This window comes from Mangifera indica, unplaced genomic scaffold (assembly GCF_011075055.1).
Source record: "Mangifera indica cultivar Alphonso unplaced genomic scaffold, CATAS_Mindica_2.1 Un_0066, whole genome shotgun sequence".
NCBI classification, from domain to species: domain Eukaryota; kingdom Viridiplantae; phylum Streptophyta; class Magnoliopsida; order Sapindales; family Anacardiaceae; genus Mangifera; species Mangifera indica.
In genome coordinates this window covers 101,208-122,554 of record NW_025401158.1, presented here as the reverse complement: position 1 = coordinate 122,554, position 21,347 = coordinate 101,208, and the positions used below count along the sequence as shown (strand labels likewise).

General features: G+C 33.2%; 1 protein-coding gene across 3 annotated transcripts in view; it reads right to left on the bottom strand.

Moving 5' to 3' along the window:
* Positions 1-12,498: 12,498 nt before the first annotated feature.
* Positions 12,499-21,347, bottom strand: part of LOC123207226 (putative disease resistance RPP13-like protein 1) — a 49,460-nt gene continuing 40,611 nt past the window's right edge. The window contains exons 4-8 of one of the 3 annotated variants that reach the window (XM_044624549.1): positions 14,012-14,108; positions 13,582-13,623; positions 13,421-13,486; positions 13,060-13,169; positions 12,499-12,951 (exon numbers count right to left, since the gene is read on the bottom strand). The gene's annotated coding sequence lies outside the window, so the exon portion shown is untranslated. The remainder of the gene's footprint in view (positions 12,952-13,059; positions 13,170-13,420; positions 13,487-13,581; positions 13,624-14,011; positions 14,109-21,347) is intronic. The other 2 variants (XM_044624550.1, XM_044624551.1) reach the window with 2 other exon arrangements.

Genomic DNA, 21,347 nt, shown 5'->3' with positions numbered 1-21,347 from the left:
TAATTAAAAATTATTTAATTATATTATTTATATATTTAAATTATATAAAAAAAATATGTATGCATATTTTTATTTTTATTTTTTAATAACTTCCTATGTCCTCACCAATGATTTCAAATTATAACACAGAAAATAAGCCAAAATAAGCTGCTACCAGACCAACTTCTTTTGTTATTTTCTCAGCACCTTTACTCCTTTACAAATTTAGTTGTCTCTCCCTTGCACAAAAGCAGTTTCTAGAAAGAAAAGGAGTATACTTTGAAAGATGAGCCTTTCAGCTGCTCATGACTTAGAAAAATTACTATAACGATGTGCATAGTTTGATATAAATTATATAATTGAACCGAATTATTTAAAAATTATGAATTGGTTAAAAATTTTTCAAACCAATTTTTTAAGTTTAGGTGATTTTCAAACCAAATCAAAGTATAAATCATATTTTTTTAAAATAATATATTTATAACTGTATTTGACAGAATTTTTTAATAAGTAAATAGGTATACATTTTATTTATTTCATATGTATTTTGTCTTGTTTATATGTATATTATATAAGAAATATTATTTATACACATTTTTTATATTTAATTTGGGTACAAAGATGAGGAGTCATCATACGATTAAAAGTTATTTTATCTTTAATTTAAAATCATTCAACCACATAATGACACATATTTTGTAAACCTAAATTATATACAAAAAATGTGTACGTATAATTTTATTTTATATATATATATATACCTTTTGAATCTAATATAAAGTAAATGATTTGAAAACGTTTTTTTAAGTTTCATTTTAAAAAAATGCTCAAACCATATCAAAAAGAACTATGCACACTCCCGGTACTAGCTACCTGCTTTGTGTTGTTAGATGAAACTGATTCATTTGAATGACTAAGGGATAGACAAAAATTTTGACCCTTTGTTTAGCTTTTATAGAATCTAGACATCATCAATAGGAGAAAAAGTACCAGAGAAAGAGACATCAATAGGAGAGAGAAATCGGTTGTCATTTACAAGGAAATTGCTGGGGAAATTTGAGACCCTAAATTGGGGAGAAAATGTCACTTTGAAAACTTATTTTTTGAGAGAAATTGTTAGTTTTTCAAATTAAAGAGATAAATTAATATAAATTTTTATTTTTTTAAATATTATTATTAGATAAATATTTTACATTTAATCATATCTGAAATTAAAATTAATTTATAGATAAGTATTTAAATTTTTTAAAATTTGATGGTAAGTCTTTTAGATTTTTTAGCCTGAAAAAATTCCCAATAACTAAACGTTTGGGTTGACCCTTCGCAAGCACTTCTCCGTTGCATATCATATAATGCTACAGTCTCTCATCATGTCCATATTATTATTTAATGGGGACAAATGGAAACCAACTCGAACTTGCTTGTTCGATGCATCTCATGGCAGCCATTGAAATTTGAAATGGCTTTAATTATTTTAGTGATATCACTTTGAAAGTTGAGTTCTTCATTGGGCATGCAATATAATATATAAATTATATTTAATTTTTTTATGTTGCAGGTGATAGTCTCGAGACTCTTGAATATGCGTAGAGCCTTTTACAATGTGAGAAGAGGCATCACCCAAGTGGGTTTGGTTTTATTTTACAATGTCTTTATTAATATTTTATTTTAAATTGAATACATGCAGAAAATTGTCCATTTGTTTTTTTTTTTTTATGTTTTGTATATTCTAAAAGTGATTAAATATTTAGTGATGTTTTATATGTGAATAACTATTACTATTTTTATACAAAGAATAACGTGTACTCAATCAAGTCTGAGTAGTGTTTAACTAAAGCTCATTTTGATTATTTTAAGAGAAGTTTGAGCTCTTCAAACTAGTGAGATTTTCATTTGCATTCGAGTTTTAAACAAGTTTGATTGGCTTAAACTTGGTCAAATTACATTTTTACTCTTTAATTATTAAATGATTCTTTTAATCTTATAATTTATATATTTATTAAGTACCTCTACATTACAAATATAAATAAGATTTTAAGGGTTTAAGTGTCATAATTTAAACTTTTTTGGGCTTATTAATATTTTATTCAAACTGAGTCAGGAGCTTATGAATTTATTAAGTCGACCATCTTCAAGCTTGGGTTTAGCTCAAAAGCCAAACTTGAGTGGCTCGAGCTCAAACTCGATTTGTTTAGGCTCAATTTACACTCATTATTCACATATATATCTTTGTATAAAATATTTTGCATAAACTTTTTATAAGTAAAGGTGGTGCAACACCTCTCTATAAAAGTATTGTCCTTCATAGAGAAGTATTACTAATATTAACTATAAGAGCATTCATTTTTATGAAAGTGAAACGTATACAAATAAATAAATTGAATCATAAAGTGAAATGTAACATGGAAATGTAATAACTTTCCAAAGATAATGCCCTTGATATTTTCAGCTGTGACAACTAATAAAAAAGAACTATATTACTCAAATATCAACTATTACCACTTTTAACAATTGGCCGAAAAGTTTTTAGCCGAGTCATTCTTTATAGAACTTCAAAATTTTCCTTACGATCATAATTACCACAAATGTAAGAAAAATACCAAATAACAATTGGTAATCGCTTCATTGGTTCAGTGCAGACATAAAACTTCAGTTTAAAGAAAATTTAGAATTAGAATGGATTCAATAGTCTGAGTGTGTAAAGTGAAAAAGACATATTTGTCATTTTATATAGACATACTTTGTTTGATGACCCCAAACCCTTTTTTTGGGGTGAAAGAGGTGGAATTTTATTTCAGCCAAATTTTAGATTTAGTCATCAATCCTACAATTATTCAATAAAATTGATCTTGAAGTGTCCCATTGCTCTTTTGGAGATGAGAGAGATGGAAATGGAAAAGGCAATGAGAAAGCCTCTGAAATAGATTGGAGATTTGAATACAGAGATTTTCAGCTGGAAATTGGAGACATATACGCTCTTTGGAGATGTGAAGACTAATATTAACAAATAAATTATTCTAAATTTCTGACATAATCGATTCATCAACATAGAAAGAGTTCAAAATAAGCTGCTACCAAACCAACCATTTTATTATCTTCTCTTCCAATGCGCACCATTGATATCTACATTTTATCTACCACAATTAAATATATGATCAATGGGACCGTCGCCTAGAACTTAGAAAACTAATACTTGCACTTGCATTGACATATAAAATTATATCTCTGGTATGTTAGTCATTTACACATAAGCCATATAGCTGCTTTATTAGCAATAAATGATGCAAATTTTTATAATAATAGAGTTCTACTTATGTCATATATGCTGGAAAACAATCTACTCCCCAGCGCAGTCTATCAACGCTGGAACCTGGATGGTGGGCCGCATTTTGTAGATAATTAGTGACATACTTTTAATATCTTGTTTGACAAATACCGAGATGACAGCGCTGCTCTGATGAGATGGCGAGGGCATTCAGGATTCAGCAGGGGTAATAATGATTCTTGTTTCATCTCGATGAAGTTAATGGACATAAATTTATATCTATCTTATTACTTATTTTATTCTAATCCCATAATTTTCTTTATATCATTATTAAATAATATTATTTGATGGACTACACACCTAAGTTTTTCACTACTGTTTCTAAACTTATTCTCTCCGGTTAGTCTTTCTTTTTCTTCGTTGTTTTTTGTTTCTATAAGGTGTGCTTTTTAAATTTGTATCATATATTTGATTGTGAATGTTGAAAACAATTAAACATGTCAAATCAACATTCTGTGAATTACAATAAATAGAAATTTGTGTATTCGGATTCAAGTTTTTGACAACGCCCATTCGAATACGGTGCGAGATATTGACGTGAGTCATTTCCACGACCCAATTTGCCCCATGTACTACATCCATTTGGGAGACTTGATCTCTGTGTTTTTTGGTTTTAGAGAGAAGTAGAAAACTCATATCTTTTTCATGTGTGTGAACGAAAAAATTATTATTATTATTATTGTTGGGAAAAGCCTATTTTTGGACAATTTATAAATATCCAACTACCCTCCAACTCCCTTCTAATAATTGCCCTTGGCAGTTAAATTAAATCAAATCAAGTTAACATGTCATGGGTGGACATAGACTCAATACCTATCACTCACACATGATAGAAGACTCAAACCAAATACTTGGCCACAAAAATCTCATACGGTCATACGTTTCATACGTTTCATACTTACAAATATGTTGTGTGATCTCATGAGCCATTAGCACTTAAGAGCTAAATACTATGCATATATTAGAAATAATATAGTTGTTTCAATCCAAATAAAAACAAAATAAAGTTTTAGGTTCGCAGCACCCCAAACTTGCTCGATAATACTAACTCCCTTTTATCTTTTATTTATCATTGTGTTATTTTCCTATGTATCCATGATCAAGTTTATTATTTCATATGAGTGACATGATCGGTCGATCAATGGACACATGTAATATATATATAAATCTTCTTTTTCTACTCGAAATTCACAATTTAAACTTAACTGTTTTTCTTGTCATGTTTCATAAGCTGGATCATGTGTGGCCATAGGTGTTAAGCTAAGATAGCAACACTAAGAGTAAATATTGAACAACAATAAAGAGTCAAAAGGTAGCAACATGAGATAATCCTCATACAATGTCACACAGTGAGGGAGAATAGATTCATCTTCTCACTACTTTAACTGGTTGTTTTACTTATATACACATGGTATGAACCATGTGCTACAGTGTGTATTTTCTCAAATGTCATTCATAACACTGCACAAATCTTAGTTCAATTATTATACCCAACGTCTAACCTAAGTTCTTAATCATGTTTACACCTACAAGTATTTATCCATATTAAAAGCTCACATCTGACATTCATAAATTTTTTGGATGTAAGGAATCCATTGATCATTTTCAAATGTATCTATCCATAACTTCATCTTGATCAATCATCAAGGCGATATTTTAACTTCGATAAATCTTTTCTTTAGAAATTTGTCTCTCATCGGCATGCTCTCTCAGTATCACTTTTTTTAAGAATAATGTCTCATCTTTGCATGTTCTCTTAGTGTCAAAGACAATTGCTTGTTTGAGTGAGCTAATCTCTAACTTGTGTAACATTACAAGTTTGTTAAGCTAAAAACGATGTGTATGCAATGAAAACCCAAGAATTTCGTACGCAAGTTAAAACATAAAATGAATTTAAATTTATGGTTTCCGATATGCTCAACATAGCTTCCACGCTTTGGAAACAGTTTTCATGTTCCTAAATGCATCAGAAAACATTGTTCACACATCGTCATAAGCTAAAATAAGGGCTTATGTACCTTCACGAGTTCACTTAATGTTGCACATGCTTTCACAAGTCGAAATAAAGTCTGTATGTGGGTTCATGCAAATTGAGCAACACGTGTTGTTGGTCAATCTTTGATCGTTGACTGATCAACTAACCTGGGTGGCATTGACTAGCTCTGGTTAACCTGTTTGACTATACAAGTTGACCAGTTGACCAATAGAAAGACAATCGGATTTTTTCAACCCAATTTTGACCTAATTCTGCATGATAAACCTTAGAATTTTGTCCGTCAAATCGGTCTAATTTCTGCAGAATACATAATTCAATTTACAGAACACATTACATATTTATAACCTACGCTCCGATACTAATGTTGGAAACAATTAAACATGTCTAATCAATATTTTGTGAATTATAGTAAATAGAAATTTGAGTACCTGGATTCAAATTTTCGATGAAGCCTATTCGAATACAAGGCGAGGTGTTGACGTGAGTCATTTCCCCAACCCATTTTGCCTCACATACTACATTCATTTGGGAGACTTGATCTCTATGCTTTTTGGTTTTAGAGAGAAGTAGAAGACTAATATCTTTTTCATGTGCGTAAATGGAAAAATTATTATTATTATTGTTAGGAGGAGACAGTTTTTGGATAATTTATAAGTGTTCAACTCCCTTCTAATAACTGCTCTTAACAATTAAATTAAACCGAATTGAGTCAACTCGTCATGGGTGGACTTAGACCCAATAGTGAAAATTGGAATTCGATTGGACTAAGATTTGTTCAGAATTATGTTAATGATATCTATTCAAGTTATGTTCCTTCTATTAATTATTCTCCCCATTTCTTTTTTTATGAACACATACTAGTAGCTTTGGAAGGGGTGAATGATGCCATAATCTTTTAGATGTTTTAGGACAAAGTAACATTTAGTGGACAATGTTGTTTTGGGAACCTTACTTATAATTCTTTTAGTAATGACCTCAAAGGCTGAACTCTTCTAGTGTACAAAAAATGTTAATCTTTGTGTACAGTTTTGAGCCTTCAAGTGTTTGGTTATTGTTATTCAGTTGTCTTGTAGGAAGAGGTTTCATGAAATTATTAATGTACATTGTTGTTGGACTTGTTTACCAATTTACCTTCGACCAGGTTGTTCAGGTTAATACCCGGCCTAATCATCACTTCATCAGCACACTATTGGCTTATGCCTCAAGGTAGCTCTTATGGTCTTACTATTAGAAGTATTACAAGCGGAGATTGAGATCCTGGTTTACTGAGGGACTCCTTGCTTTGATGTGATTTTATATTTTCCATCTAGTGGCATCTCATAATAGTTTAATATTGTACCGCAAATATGTTGGGCACCTCCTTGGTCCATGAGGTCACTCTCTTGAGGGGAACAAACAAATACAGGGACGATAGCCTTACTCTGATGCGATAACGAGGCTTTAAGGACTCAATAAGAGTAATAATGATCCTCATTTCTTTTTTCATTGTTCGAGCTTACTTGTTAGTAGTTAACTACTGAAGACGACACCAGGAATGATGGTATGAGCCTAAAAAGACTTTTGTTAAGATACCGTTTCTTTTCAAGAAGAGCTGTGACATTTTCACTAGAACCAAAATCTTAAAATATTACATGGAGTTCTTCACTTTCTTGTTGTAGCTTGCATTTGATACATTTCTTTTTTATATTTTATCTCCCATATATTGCTTACATGGCCAAATATTACAAAATAATATTGATGTTATTGTCTTTTTCTTTAATGTTTGTGTGTGTTGATATTATAATATAATGCTATTTATTTTTAGGGTAAAAATGCTGAGAGAAAGCCTGGGTGTGTTTATCTAGACATATTTCTTCATAATCTTGTTTGAGGCAGTAACTACCAGTGGAATGGGTGATAATGATTAGTGATCACCATAATGGGAGCACCTAAAGTACTTGACGATTTATTCTAGCTTGCAGTTAGTAGGCCTATTCCTCATCATGAAATATAGGTTATTTTATATTGAACAATGCTATGTGCATCCATGATATGTTATCATATGATTAGACGACTCAAAATTTGGTATACATAGTTTAATTATTTTATATTAGCATGCAACATTGTTGGCTGCATAAAGTAGAATAACTTTAATTTTCTCTTTATGTTTTGATGAATTAGGATTTCTAAGAAAAATTGAATATGTGAGATAGGAATGCTGAATGGTAGAATTCATGAGAACTGATCATGTCTGTTGTATGTTCCCTAACAATAGCATTGGCCAGAAGAGAGCCAACAGAAAGGGATAATTGTTGATATGCTGAACCAGAAGATAGAATTCAAATTCAGAAGTAATTTGGCTGAACCAAAAGGAAGAAGAAAAATTGAAGATCAAATTTTTCAGAAGAACACAGAGCATGAAAGAAACTGATGATTACCCTCATTCAATGATGAAGGATTTTTATACATATATATATTTTATATGATACAAGCTTTTACATCATACTTTAATAAATGTCAGCCATACTTAATACAATAAAAAGCTTCCAAAATATCCTTAAAAGCAGGATCATCATATATTTTAAACAAAACACAACTGATTTTTAACTACTACAACTGACTTAGATTATTTAACAAAAAATACAAACAAGCTCAACTTGCTAACACTCCTCCTTTCAGCTGTTTGGCACAAGTCCAAGTCTCATTCTAAGTAGCTCAAATTGAGCTTTAAGAAGTGCTTTAGTCATGATATCGGCTAATTGTTCTTTAGAGCTGCATTGCATCAAAGTTATTTCTCAAAGTTTCACAGCTTCTCGGATTACGTGATATTTGACATTGATGTGCTTTGTTCTTTCGTGAAGAACTAGATTTTTTGTGATAGCAATGGTTGCCTTGTTGTCTGCATATATGGTGACACATCCTTACTGATCTTGATTTAAATCAGTAAGTAATTTCATCAACCATTTAGCTTGGTTTGTTACACTACAAGTTACTACATATTCTGCCTCAGCAGAAGATTGAGTAATGACATCTTGTTTCTTTGAATTCCAGCAAAACACAACACTTCCAAAAGAGAAACAATAGCTTGAAGTACTCTTAAAGTCCTCCAAGCTTCCAATCCAGTTACTATCCGAGTATCCCAACAGATTACTGCTTTCTTGTGTTGAATACCAGAGGCCAAAATTTTCAGTTCCCTTTATGTATCTAAGAATTCTTTTAGCAGCACACATGTGATTTTTTCCAGGTGATTGCATGAACCTTGATAGAAAAGATGTGGGAAACATGATATTTGGCCTGGTAGAGCATAGGTACAACAAGGAACCAATTAGGCTTCTATATAAAACAGCTTCAGTTTTCATATCTGATTTAGCTTCTTTGAATTTTTCATTCACCACCAGAGTAGAGACAGGTTTACAATGCTCCATGTGAAACTTTTTAAGAAGATTATGCACATATTTTCTTTGTGAAATGAAAATACCATTTATTTTCTGATCTATCTCCATACCTAAAAAATATTTCATTTTACCCAAGTCAGTCATGTCAACCTCCCTTTTCACGCATTTAGTAAATTTCGCTACTAAACTTGAGTCTCCTCCTATCACTAGGAGGTCATCAACATACAATGAAACAACCAATACCAAGTGATTCCTTTTTTTCATCACATATAGGGTGGATTCATTCAAGCTACACTCAAATCCTTGATCTAGCAAATAAGAATGAATTTTGCAATACCAAGCCTTGGGGGCTTGCTTAAGGCCATAAAGGGCCTTATGTAATTTGTATACTTTTCCTTCCTGACCTGGTATTTTAAAGCCATCAGGTTGTTCAACAAAGATGTCTTCATTTAGAACCCTATTTAGGAATGCTGATTTAATGTCCAAGTGATAGATTTTCCATTCCATTTTTGTAGCCAATGCAATTAACATTTTGATTGTATCATACCTGGCCACAGGTGAAAATGTATCAAAGAAATCTATCCCAAGTTGTTAAAGATATCCTTTTATAACTAATCTAGCTTTGAGTTTGTTTATGGAATCATTTGGATTGTACTTAGTTCTATAAATCCATTTTACTCCTATAACATTGTGATTTTCAGGTCTATCAACCAAGCTCCAAGTTGCATTCTAGTTAATCATTTCCAGTTCTGATTCCATGGCTGTTTTCCACCCTTCTTGACTCACTGCATCATCAAAACAGGTAGGTTCAGCAACTGCCACATTGCACCTACTATAGACTTTATTTAAAGATCTCTATCTAGTTGTAGGAATTTCTTCTTCATCACTTGAGAAAAATTCAATTGGTGCAAAATTCCCTTATCCTTGCAGAAGGAATTAAATTCTTTAGAAGTGTACTCTGATCCATTATCAGAGCTGAGTGCCTTCAACTTACAATCTGATTGTTTTTCAGCATCTGCTTTAAACACTTTGAATTTACTTAAAACTTCAGATTTTTGCTTCAAAAAGTAAATCTAGGTGAGCCTTGAATAGTCATCTGTGAAAATAAGAAAATACCTGTTTCCATTCAAAGAAAGAGTGCTCATAGGGCCACACTAGTCTGAGTGAACTAGTTGAAGTTTCTCAGAGGCTTTAGAGTTACTGCTTGAGAAAGGAAGTTTGGTTTGTTTTCCTAGTTGACAAACTTCACAAATTTTGTCACATTCACTCATAGCAGGTAAATTTTGAACTATATGCTAAAAATACATCTTACTCAATGTAGTGTAATTAAAATGGCCAAGTTTTTTGTGCCAAAGAGTAGAATTCACTTCATTGAGTTGGTAAGCATTATAGCCAGTATGTCTCCAATTAATGCTGAAGTTTTTATCATGCATTTCTACAGTCATTAATCTATTTCCTTCAGGATCAGCTATAACACATGCTTTATTTTCAAAATGCAATGCGTAACCCTTCTCTAACATTTGAGCAACACTTAATAAGTTATGATTAATTTGAGGAACATAAAGAACATCATTGATCACCTTAATGTCTGTTAGAGACTCAATGAGGACTGCACCTTTTCCTTTTACATATAACAGTTCACCATTTCTGATCTTCACTTTGGAGGTGTAAGTACAGTCAAGCTTCACCAATAGATCGCTATCATATGTCATATGATTTGAACATCCGCTATCTATTAGCCAAGTGGTATGTTCTTTTGTTGTGTCATAATTAGACACCACAAACAAATGCTCACTTGTTTCATTTTGCTTCTCTACTTCCTGGACTTGCTGACTTTGCTGAAGTGAGTTGTTTTCTTTGCTTTTGCAGACTCTATCAACATGCCCAAATTGGTTACAGATCTTACATTTAGCAATGAGGACATGGCTGATATTTTCCTCTCTTATCTCCAGATTTCTGGCTCTCATTTCCTATTTGTTTCCATTTTTCCTTTTTTTCACCAAAGAATTTTTTGTGAGGACTATTGCTGGACTTCTTCTCATTTGTTTTAGCACTGAAAACACCTTCTATGGTTTCTTCTTGCCTTCTCAAATCTCTCCTTTGGTCTTGAGCTTTCAAGGCATTAACCACTTCAGATAAAGTTAACTCTGAAAAATTTTTAGAGTATTCAAGAAAAGATATCTTGGCCTCATACCTTTCCGGAATGCTCACCAAGATTTTTTCAACAATCCTTTCATCAGATAATTTTTCTCCCATCAATCTAATATGATTAACAATCTTCAGGGTTCTATCATCATATTCTTGTATAGATTCAGTCTTCTTCATCTTAAGTACTTCAAACTCTCTTATAAGATTCAAGACCATCATTTGCCTTGACCTTTCATTACCCTGGGAGTCTTCTTGGAGCTTGTCTAAGGCCTCTTTTGCAATTTCACAAGCAACAATCTTTGTGAATACTGCATCTGTTACACCTTAATGAAGAACAGACAGTGCTCTAGGAGCTTTATTTGCCTCCTCTTCATGCAGTCTTACTTGATTTAGAGTAGGATTCGACCCTAAGGGAGGAGGCTACTTTTCCTCTTCAACATACTGCCACAATCTAACTCCTCTAAGGAAGGCTTTCATCTTTACTGCTCAAATATGATAGTTTTCTCCATTGTATACAGGTGGAACCAAGGAAGAAGAGGATGAAGCCATTAAGCAAATCAATCTGAAAAAAACTTATCAAGAAATTTAATTTCAACTAACACAACCCTTTAAGATCTAATAGTGTTCTGATACCATGTTGAGATGCTGATCCAGAAGATAGAATTTAAATTCAGAAATAATTTGGTTGAACCAAAAGGAAGAAGAAAAATCGAAGATCAGATTTTTCAAAAGAACACAGAGATTAAAAGAAACTAATGATTACCCTCATTCAATGATGAAAGATTTTTATACATATATATATTTTATATGATACAAGCTTTTACACCATGCTTTAATAAATGTCAGCCATACTTGATACAGTAAAAAGTTTCCAAAATATCCTTAAAAGCAGGATCATCATATATTTTAAACAAAACACAACTGATTTTTAACTATTACAGTTGACTTGGATTATTTAACAAAAAAATACAAACAAGCTCAACTTGCTAACAATAATGAACCCAACGTAGAAGGCTTTTTGAGCTTTAGTGTATATCTGCTAGTAAATAGCAGTTGCCATTCCACAGGCATTGCTGTGTGGAACTGCCATCATGAATAGGCACTTCTGATCTTTACATTTTGGGAACTGCAGTAAGCTGTTCTGGGGTCCTGCACAATTATTGTAATAGTGTGAACTTGTAAAGCACTTATAATTATTGTATCTGATTCTCCAAACTTGGTTTTGTTGAGTGTGCATGACATATGTTGGGTAATTTCATTGTTTTCTGGGACACAGCTTCCGTCCATTACCTCATGTAACTTGTTTCATTATTTGTTAAATCAGAAGCTTCTTATGGGTAGTGCAAGTTTTCTTGATAGAAAGGATAAAAGAAAAATGTGGGAGTGTCGAGCCCCTTGGATTTGGAATCTAAAACCAGTGTTTTAAATCCCAATCAGACCGGCTGATGGAATAGGTTCTACCTGGACCGATGGTCAGCCTGGTTTAGAATTGAAAACATTGCCTTCATCTATTGGTGGATACAAGCAGTGTCAAGCCTGAACACCCAATGGTTTAAATTCGGTTCAAATGAAACATGGGATGGCTCCAATTCAAGTCACCCAACGAGTTTGAGTTGAATTCAACATAAATGAGTTTGAGTCAAGCTAAACCGGCATTTGAAAACAAGACAACTCGATTCAGATCCAACTCTACTTTCATTTTAATATTTAAAATTGAAATAACAATTTTATCCTTTTCACTTCATGCCCATAAATGATATGTATATCTAACATCTCATTCATGTTACATGATTAATTCATCAACAAACATAGCACAATCTTATATGTATGCTACTCATCACTATCATGAGATTAAATTTGCAAATCAAAATCCAGTGGTACGAACTTTTCCAAATAATACCATAGCTCCATTAATCACCATCGACTGAAATTTGCCAAAGATTAATGCTGCAAGCTCTAAACACAGCCTACACAACATCTGGTGCCCCAATGGACGGCCGTTACAGGCAGGGAAACTGATATTTTGCTGAGGGGATACAAACAAGCAGGCTCCAAAAGCTCAGATATTCATCCCAAGTGAAAAAGCAAGATGAATCGGGTAGATTTTCTACCAAAAGAAGGCATTAATGCTGAAAACAAAGTATAATAATTCATTTAAGTGGCCATGGAACATGCAAGTATGGAAAACATGGAAGACTTGGAAGAATAGAGAAGAAGAAGGTGAACCTCATTATTACCTCGTTGTATCCATAATATTCCCATGCTATTTTCCCAGAATTGGCTACTCTGTTGTCTCTGTAATTACTTCTACTCACTCAACATTGTCCCTCCAGGCCCAACGAGTTTTCTAAAGTTGTACCACAACAACATAGAACTATTATGAGATGAAGCTGGAAGAAAAAAAGTAAAACCAAAGCAAATTAACAAGAGAAGGCTGAATTATACTTAAATATCTGGATGTTGTCCTGCTAGGCAAGTGGCAGTTTAATTTCAACAAGTATTTTTGTCTCAACAAAGACAAGGATGGGTTCACAACCATGCTAATAACTTATACGGTCAAAACATAAAGAGTATGAAGGTGTGGGACAATGTGCTTACGTTAGGAAGGGAAAATTTTATGCCTCCGCAATCACAACCTCCTTTTGGTAAAGAAAAATCCAGTGCCTTATCAGTCACATAAAGCTTCTTTTAGTATATATGTGAATTCATACACATAAAGGTATTCAATGGTCATACTTCAAAGAAGTTCACAAAATTACCTTTCATACACCTCATTTCAAAGTGAATTAATGCAAACCCAACTGTATATATAAAACAAAAATATAAAATTAGTTGTTATTCATACACAAGGCATCATAGTACTGAGCCAAATGAAATGAAACAAGAAGAAATTATCAGTAATTTGAGGAAGCCGAGGTACGATAATCTAGATAAATTACGTAATCTGGGCTTCCTGTCATTAATTTTTTTCCCAAAAAATAAAACAACACAGCATTATAACGTAAGTTTTCACATGAACATTGAAAGAAAAAGACAGGAATTACCTTCTCAAAATTTCACAAAGCATTGTTGTCAAAATTTCAAACAATATAGGAATACTGCTTTTTGATTTTAGAGGAAACATGTATATATGGAAAATACACATACACTGTTTTAATACCCTGCAATTTATAAATTTGAGGTCATTACCTGAAAGAATTAAAAGTTTTACTCCATATGTGTGGTTACCAAAAAGACATCATCCACTAGATGTTACTTCCCAAAAGTAATAGATGCAAGGGAAATCCTGAAGAAGAAAAATTTATGAGACATTCTATAGAAGGAATAAGTGTACTCTTGAAGGAAATGAACCTCATTTAAAACATGAGACAAAATCGACGTATCAATCTACCAATATGAAGCAGTATAGAAAGTTTTTAACTCATTCAGAATGTAACAACACTAACTTTTTCTTTTTGGTGGAATATGAACACTAATTTACACTCAGTTTAGGCTAGAAAAAGGATCATTCATTTTGTGCAGAGAAAATAGAAAATTAGTAACAACAACAATTAGAGCAGTTAAGCAGAAAAGAAATTGAAGATACAATACATAAAGTCTTACTGTCTTAGAAATAATATGCTTTCATAAGGATGGGCAAGAAAGCACCAGAAACAAGACTTTTTTGTACATACTTTGATTCATAAAAAAATTGTTGTTCAAATATTTCTTTGTAGTACCTTTCACCAACTACAGCTTATATAAAGATCAATCAGGTGAAGCGACTAACGTCCAGAACAGAGATGAAAGCAACGCCTGGGAGAATGCCTTCCAGAACAGAGATGTAAGCAATGCCATGCAGCAATGCCATGCAGCAAAGCCTGTGAACTGGTACTGCAATGTTCTAACAGATATAACATATTATTCCTCAGAGATCTGGATAGTAAGATAATATACACTCTTATTACCTGACTTCAAATGTGTTTGGCATCCTATCCTGATGGTTCATAATATTGGAACCCAGCTTCTCAAACCATCTGTATGCCATCTATAGTACAGTTGGAAAAAAAAAAATCAAAATTACAAAGAAAAATTTAAATGAAAGAGATATTAAAAATTTATCTCTAATTATCTACCCCTAGCAGCATCTTCTTGACAATTCAATATATCAAATATTATTCTGTAAGATTACCTTAACAATCCACATGAAAAATAAAAAGGAAAAAAAAATTATTGACACTTTCAACTGAAGTACAGCAAACTACTTAAATGACTAAAAAGATCCAAATTTAAGCTGCAATATTTTATTCAGTTCAAGTAATTTATGCTGCCAAGTATATTTGCTAAATACACAATACAGCCTACCATCCAGGTATTGGCACTGATAGATTGAATTGGGTAGTTGAACTTTTATCCTGCATGTATCACATAAGTCAAACTCTGTTACCATAAAAAATTGCATCAATTATTGCTGCTAAAGTAGCTATATGGTTTATGTGTGAAAAACTAACATACCAAGAAGGTAATTTTCTTACAATGTATCATAGATGAATTCATAATCTATTCTAACACGAGGAATGTCAGCAATCTTAGGCCACTCTTCTCCTTTATTCCTTCTGCACTGCTTTTTCAGCAAAGGACAATTATAAATATACAATTGCAGAAGTGAGGATGGCAAACTTTTCGGAAAGGATGACAACTCCGGGCAATCACTAATGGAAAGTTCTTGAAGAGACCTAAGGGCCTCAAAACCCCTAGATGATAAATATTTTAATTTCGGGAATCTTCTAACAGTCAGCTGAGTTAGAGAGGCCGGAAGCACCATATTCATTTCCTCTATTGGGAAAGAAATTACATCTGGGCATCCACTAATCTCGAGGCTTCTTAGATGGGTGAGATTATGAAGACCCCACTCAAATAGTGACTTAAACAGATTGGCATCGGCAACTGAAAGTGAGGTTAGGTTGGTAGGAAAGCCTCCCTTGGGAATGGACATAATACCTGGGCACTGCCATATTACTAATTGTTCAAGGCAGCTGAGATTGTGCAGGCCAATGGGTAGAGCTTTAAGTTTCTTACACCTCTCAATTGATAACACAGTTGAGTTGGTGTTGGCAAACCCTTCTGCAGGAAAGGAGACAAGACTCGGACAATCTTGTACATACATTGTATGGAGACTATTCAGATTATGTATACCCTCGGGTATGAATTCAAGATTTTTACAGTTCTTGATCTGGAAAAACCTAACAAACATGCCTTTATTGAAGCTCTTTGCTATGGACTTTAACTTCGGACAATCAGCAATGTTCAGGTGTTTAAGCGCCTTAGGTAACAACCCCTCTGTTGACAAGATGGTAAGCTCTGAGCAACCTGAAATCTCCAAGTGTTCAAGTGTTGCAGGTAATTGGCCTTGCAATAATTGGAGTTTCAAGCAATCCCGAATATCAAGGTGCTTCAGGACAACAAATAATCGGTCCCTTGATGATAAGCAAGTGAGAGATGGACATTGGGAGATATACAAATACTCAAGAAGATTTGTACTGACATTTCTATCATCCTCCTTGTGCACCAATGACATAAAAGAGGAGCAAGTGTAATTTTTATCATCCAACAACCCCTGCAATTTCTTACAATTTATCAAGGAAAGTTGTTTTAGAAATTGGGGTAGGTGACCTCTTGCAAGGAATGTTAGAGAGTGACAATCCCCAATTTGCAAGTTTTCCACGTGTACGTCATTATTCTTCATTCCCTCAAAAATGAATTTTAGAGAACTGCAAGTTCTAATCTTAAGTACAGTCAAAGCCGAAAGAAAACTTGCTTCTGGAAATGAAACAAGGCTGTTACAATTTTCAATAGACAGTTCTCTAAGGGAAGTAAGGCTATGAAACCTTTCTGGTAGCTTCTGAAGACAAATGCTATTCAACCACGAATTTATGAGCCATTCACAATTGACAATCTTTAGATGTTCTACTTTCTGAGACCCTTGAACAAACCAGTTTTTAGTTTCTGAAATATTTGAAAGTGTCAATGACTTTAGTGACTTAAAGTCACATGGACTACAAGACACCATTCTTTTGCATCCAACAACTTCTAGTTCATGGAGCATATGAAGGCTTGAGATTGAAACTACCAAGTGTCGACATTCATGAATCAAAAGTTTTTTCAATGAAGGGAGATGGTTGAATGAAACTACCAGCTGCTTGCACTCACGAATAACAAGCTTCTCCAATGAAGAAAGATGGTCAGGTAACTGGCCGTAGAGCTTTGGGCAATCTAAGATGGAAAGCTCTTGCAAGCAAGTAAATACATTGGCATGCTCGTTTTCTTTGATAAGGTCTCAATACTCCCATTCTTGCAAATCCTCAAAACAACTCCAAAGATGGAAACGGTCTTGAGCAATTTTCCCCATAAATTTCCAAACCAATCCCCTTTATTCCACCCATGCCTTTGATGGTGAGTGCTTTAAGCAAGCTTAATTGCCCAAGTGATGGCATGGTTGTGCATTGTTCACAATTTTCCAATCTTAGGACCACCATGTTGGAGTATGATGGATCTCCGACCCATGATGGAAATACCAGACCACCATAACATTTGATTGTAAGTTTGCTTAGATTTTTATGGGGCTGCAACATGTCAAGTACTTCTTTTCCTTTTGTCTTGTCTCGTGAATCATCATGTTGAGATCCCCATTCTAATACCAACACTTCTAGGTACTTCTTATCAACTAAAATAGATCCTCAGAAGTCAAGAACCACATTCTCTAATCTTGAAATGCAAAGTTCCCCAGAGAGAAATTTTAAATTTTTCAGAACTTCTATACAAGATTGTTTGTCGTTGCCCACAACAAAATTAGATAACACATGAAGACCTTTCAAATTTTTCATTCCTAGAGGCATCTCTGCTAACTTCACTCCTGTAATGTCAACGTAATAGAGATTGATCAAACTTCCAACATTAAAAGGCAACCTGATAAGTCGGGAACAATGTTTTAATATCAAACATTGCAAGTTAAATAATAAACTTGTTGATTCAGGTAAACTTTTGATCTCAGTATTAGAGAGATTGAGGTACCTTAGAAGTTTCAATTCTCTAATTGAATCTGGTAACATGGTAATATAATAACTTTCCAAAGACAATGCCCTCAATTTTTTCAGCTTTGGCAGCAAATCAAAAAGAACCATATTGCTCAAGTATCGGCTATTACCACTTTTACCAATTGGCAGAAAAGTCCTTAGGTTAGTCATTCTATGTAGAACTTCAAAATTTTCTTTTCGATCATAATTACCACAAATGTAAGAAAAATACCGAATCTTATCAAATCTTTCTGAGATTATAAAATCCTCTTCCAACTTAAAGCTTCTTTTCACTGAAATCCTCCTGGCCAGACGGTTGAAAAAGCCATGCATTCTAAATTTAGAAGCATTGCTGCTTGATGGTTGAAATATTGACCTTTTAAGTAAAGCTTGAAAATATTCAACACCCACATCTTTCAATGTTTTTGTGCCTACAGATGGTGGATGGATCAGACCATCTGCCACCCATAAAATTACAAGTTCCTTCTCCTCAAATTCATAATCCTCATGCAAAATTGCACAATAAGCAAAACACTCTTTTAAATACCAAGGAAGATGAGAGTAAGTTATTTCTAACACAGGGACAATTCTAGATTCATATAGATCATTGAATGTTCTGTCATTCAAACTGTTTTCCCACTCACTTCTGTGCTGAAAGCGTAACATGCCAGCAAGAGTACTTGCAGCCAGAGGCAAGCCTCGGATCTTTTCAACAACTTTTTCTCGAATTAGTGGTGAAGTTCGTTGTGGATTAAACCCCCTAATTCCAGATCCATGCTCCTCAAATATAGCCAAGCAGGCATCTTTTGTTAGGAGATTCAAGTTATAACATTTACTCGGGCACATTTTTACTTCAAAATCAACATTACATGTAGTAACAATTATTTTACTTCCTGCTGCTCCATCCTTGAAAGGACCAAAAAAGAAATCCCAAGCGTCAGAAGTCCGAATCCAGCAATCATCCAAGACAAACAAGCAACTTTTTCCAATTACAGCTTTTGCAAGTGCAATTCGCATTTCTTGTAATCCATAAGACCTGCAGGATGATAAAGTGATCTGCTGGAGAAGCCGCTTGTGAATTTCGTCAATAGAGATGCCAGAGGAGACATCTACCCATGCTCTGATATTGAAACCTTCCAAAGCCTTGTCGTTGTAGACCTCTTGAACTAGCCTTGTTTTGCCAATTCCTCTCATTCCAACAATGCTTATAACACTAAAATTGAAATCATTTGACTCCTCATTTAACACCATTTCAAGTATCTTTTCTTTATCCTCATCTCGACCGTAAATACGAGATTGTGTAAGTAAAGATTTAGGGTGTGGTACTTTCCGAAAAGAAATTGCTATCCCTCCATGATTCGGCGCGTTGAACAGCGGAAAGTCGAGTGTTATATCACCGTATAATTTTTCAAATCGGCGAGTGATATCTATTAACGCGGTCTGCATACGGAGATCTGGAGTCGAATCAGTAAAACAAGCAGGGATAAAGCTACGCACCTTGCCAATGCTTAAACGCCCTTTTGCCATCAGCTCACTCTCTAAAATACAAGTGACAAGCTCATCCAGTACGTCGTCCGCATTATAAGCCGAGTCCAGTAAATCGTCCAGCCAAAATTTCGAATTCTCGAGGGATTGATGCGGGTATATATAGGCGAGGTCTGCTTGAAACTTCCTCAACTTTAATATAAACATGTCCAGATGTGAAACTACCCCTTGCCAACGTGAAAGATACAGCGAAACCCTGGACTCCAGTCTGTCAAGTTTCATTAGCAAAAACTCAACTACATAGTCCACTTCCACAGCCATATGGAAATTGCAAAGACGATGACGATGAGAGAGCTTCTGAGATAGAAAGGAGAATTGAAGACTAGAGTTTTCTTGCTGGAAATTGGCACCAGATATACTGTTTTGGAGACATTGGGGTAACTTGGTCATTAAACAAAGTAGGGTCAAACTGAAATAACATGTTTTTTTACCCTTTTTACTTAACACTAACAAACTCTAGAATTCAACTCAGTCGCCGTACTCGTCCTGGCCAAGGGTCATAACGGCTTGTTTTTCTACCGCAAATTATGGCCCAATTTCGGAAGAGACCTTTTTCCTTCCAAAGAAACATGACCTATGCCCAGCTGGGCAGATACAGTTGGCTATCATGTTTTAAAACTAAATTTTATAAAGACTAAATTTTATAAACCTCTGCCCAGCTGTACATATTTTTAATATATAATTAAAATATATAAATAATATATTATTATATATTAATTTATTTTTAATTAAAAATTATTTAATTATATTATTTATATATTTAAATTATATAAAAAAAATATGTATGTATATTTTTATTTTTATTTTTTAATAACTTCCTATGTCCTCACCAATGATTTCAAATTATAACACAGAAAATAAGCCAAAATAAGCTGCTACCAGACCAACTTCTTTTGTTATTTTCTCAGCACCTTTACTCCTTTACAAATTTAGTTGTCTCTCCCTTGCACAAAAGCAGTTTCTAGAAAGAAAAGGAGTATACTTTGAAAGATGAGCCTTTCAGCTGCTCATGACTTAAAAAAATTACCATAAGGATGTGCATAATTTGATATAAATTGTATAATTAAATCGAATTATTTAAAAATTATGAATTGGTTTACTCTAGTTTAGGTTAAAAATTTTTCAAACCAATTATTTAAGTTTGGGTGATTTTCAAACTAATCAAAGTATAAATCGTAATTTTTTAAAATAATATATTTATAACTGTATTTTTTAATATATTTATAAATCGTAATCAAAGTATGAATCAAAGTATATGAAACCAATTTTTTTTTAATTGACAGAATTTTTTAATAAGTAATTAGGTATACATTTTATTTATTTCATATTTATTTTGTCTTTTTTATATGTATATTGTATAAAAAATGTTATTTATACACACTTTTGGTATATAATTTGGGTACAAAGATGAGAAGTGATCATACGATTAAGAATTATTTTATCTTTAATTTAAAATCATTTAACCACATAATGACACATATTTTGTATACTTAAATTATATGCCAAAAGTATGTACGTATAATTTTATTTTATATATATATGCCTTTCGAACCTAATATAAAGTAAATGATTTGAAAACGTTTTTTTCAGTTTGATTTTTAAAAAACTCTCAAACTATATCAAATCGAACTATACACACTCCCAGTACTAACTACCTGCTTTGTGTTGTTAGATGAAGCTGATTCGTTTGAATGACTAAGGTACAGACAAAAAATTTGACTCTTCGTTTGGATTCTATTGAATCTAGATATCATCAATAGGAGGAAAAACACTAGAGAAAGAGACATCACCGGAAGGAAGAGAAATCGATTGTCATTTGCTGGTGAAATTTGAGACCCTAGGTTGGAGGGAAAATGTCACTTTGAAAGCTTATTTTTTGAGAGTAATTGTTAGATTTTCAAATTAAAAAGAGAAATTGATGTGAACTT